At 40.0% G+C, this 2,934-nt stretch overlaps 1 protein-coding gene across 1 annotated transcript in view; it reads right to left on the bottom strand.

The window, feature by feature from the left end:
- The window catches only part of LOC116700980 (interleukin-21 receptor), a gene marked incomplete at its 3' end in the record, with an annotated part of 64,157 nt that overhangs the window by 2,860 nt on the left and 58,363 nt on the right, over window positions 1–2,934 (bottom strand).

The following is a 2,934-nucleotide window of genomic DNA, read 5'->3' as shown; positions in this document are numbered from 1 at the left end:
CAGCTCAGATTAATAGACAGCTTGTCGGAGACCAGAAACTGAGGACATTTCAAGAAAGGAATAGAGCTCTTAGGAAACATTCATAAGACAACAATACTGAATTAAATAACATCTTAATTATTGTGGCAGATAGAACTTCATGACGTTTTTGCTAGTAGTAACAGGGATCTGCTAAACAGGTGAACTGAAAACATCTGATGATCAAAGTCTGATTAAAATATCCAGCTAATAGCCTTGAATGTAAATATGAATGCTATGCCAGTGCTTGCCAATGGACAAAATGACATTACAAGGGCAAGGATAAAACTTTGAAAGACAGACATGAACATTTATTTCATGAATGGTTACTTGTTTTGCTGCTATTCAACAATAAAGACCACTGCTGTATATTTAGCTGTTATCTTCCCACTACTGTGGACAGGGGGTGGGAGCTTTTGGGACAGCAGTAGGATCAGCATCTTGGAAAGCTCCTCATTTTGTGTCTCCACTGTATGCACTTCTGTACTTAAACTTGCTATTTTGAGTACATAGTGCACTCACACTGACAAAGTTTTGACAAATGCACTACCAGTACCTGTATCAGTGCCAGTACCTGTATGCAGCTCTCAAAACAATTAAAACTTTGATTGTGGAACGTTGGACACTAGGACCACAGGATCACCATGTATTTTCGAACTTAAATATATAACAATAGTATATGACGGGCGAGGAAGCACCAGCAGATTGCTCCAAAAATGGAGTACACTGAACTACAAATGTTACAAGCCAATACATTTTTTTTCTAAGAACAACAGTAATACTACGCCCTGCTGTAATTCACCATTAAAATGAAGGGCACGGTCAGTGCACAACTGAGCGTACACTACCCTGACAATTTAACCAGTCCTAACAACTGATACTACTGCATAAAGTTAGTAAGGGTACACGTGCATCGCTACAGGCCAAGGTTTCCCCCCTGTTTGAACTAAGGTCTAGTCCACACGTACACGGGTATTTTTGTAAACTGATAGTACTCCTCTGTTTAACAGAAAACTCTCTTCTACACAACCAAAGTTTTAAAAAACCTCTGTCCAACAAACGGCCAAACCGCATAAAAAAGGCTAGCTGTAGTCTTATTTAACAAATAAACATTAGATAGGTTCTAGTTCTGGGGAGTCATTCCCCGGAGTCCTTATGTTCTTTTTTCCCCAGCATGTTCCCTTGGATCAGGAGGGCCCGAAATCAGGGTAGCAGCGTCGCCATGGTCCCGCTACACGTTCTGTGATGCCATGTTCAACTGCTACACTGCGTGCCCTGCTAGTCCTGCAATCTTGCAACGTCCTGCTGGTGCCTTGTAATGCCGCACAGCGTCTGCTATGCCATGAACTACTACAAAGAACTTCTACAAACTACTAATTTTTCTATTTTTATTGCCACTCTTATTCTAACCCCAACGGCCCGTCAGACCCCGCCCACCAAGAGCCTGGGTCTGACCGAGGTTTCTGCCTAAAAGGAAGTTTTTCCTCGCCACTGTCGCACTGTTGCTTGCTCTGGAGGAACCACTAGAACTGTTGGTCCTGTAAATTCTGGAGTGTGGTCTATCTGTAAGTGTCTTGAGATACTCTGTATGAATTGATACTATAAATAAAATTGAATTGAATTGAATTGAATTAGTCTTTACATCAAACTTTCAGTAAAAAAGCAAATAAGCATGTTTTGCTTTGCTAAGTTAAACTATTCTTTCAATGTCCACTTTTTTATTCTTGTCTTAGTTAGTGTGTGGTTACATGAGAGCTCCTCAGACTCACAGGGAATTGCTTTTTGTAGTTCATGGTGCACTTCTTTGGCATTGGTCTGGAGACATCAACAGGCTCCAGGTTACAGGAACTGACATGAAATTCATTTCTGGACAAAAAATGTCAAGTTTCTTTTCATTTTTGCTCCATTCATAGAAAATAACTGTATATTTGAATCTGAACAGTTTTTATTTTTGGGACTGGTGTCCTTACCTCCCTGCGGATTGGATTGTGCACACATTTTCTGACTGATCTGACACATCTGTGCTGTTCCACACACAAGTGATAGTAGAATTATAGTCAGTGTAGCAGGTGAGATCTGGGACATCTAATGGAGATGAGAAGAAAAGAAAAAGAAAAGGGCTTTTTATCACTAGTGTTGTCGTTAGTCTTGTGTAACAAAATATATTGAAATCTATTATTACGCCAGGCAATATAACAGTATAAATGAAGTTATCAAAAAATCACAACTGTTACTAGAGCACGGCTTGTTTCCAGCAGACACGTCACAAAGCAGAGCCAGAAGAAGAAACAGCACAGGTGTGTTCTTATATCTCTCCATTTATGGTGTCATTCAATCTTCTTTTTGAGAGATCTCAAACCTGCCGGATTGGTTGGTTTCCAAAGCTGGGGGTTAGATGGATTGTTTTTGCTTCAGGGTGTAACTCACTGCTTCCTCCTTCTTCTCATTCTGTGCAAAGGGATGGCACACACTGAATGTTGCTCTGCTTTGTGATTTTTTTTAGTATTTCTCAGACACACACATGCCTGCACGCACACACACACAAATAACTCCTGCTGTGACCAGAAATACAGCAAAAAACTGCCAAACAGGTGATAAAAAAACAGAAATACAAAGGTTTCAGATTCTGCCTCAGCTTGTCTGTTCTGTTTCCACGTACACAGACTGATTGAACACCTGTGTAACACATGACACGCAGAATACAAAGATACAGTGACAAGGTAATACTTTGTAAGTAAATCCCCTAATAACTTGCAGTTATTGTTTACGCTATCCGGCATTTTCCCAGTCAAAAATGGGTGATCTCTGAAAGCGAATGAACAGACTCCATTGGAGGAAATCTCATTCTTATATTAGATTATATTAGATTAGATTCAACTTTATTGTCATTACACAGGTACAGGTACAAGGCAACGA

Source organism: Etheostoma spectabile, chromosome 2, assembly GCF_008692095.1.
Source record: "Etheostoma spectabile isolate EspeVRDwgs_2016 chromosome 2, UIUC_Espe_1.0, whole genome shotgun sequence".
In the NCBI taxonomy this organism is placed as follows: domain Eukaryota; kingdom Metazoa; phylum Chordata; class Actinopteri; order Perciformes; family Percidae; genus Etheostoma; species Etheostoma spectabile.
Note: the sequence above shows the minus strand (reverse complement) of the source record. Positions and strands in the feature narration are given on the sequence as shown.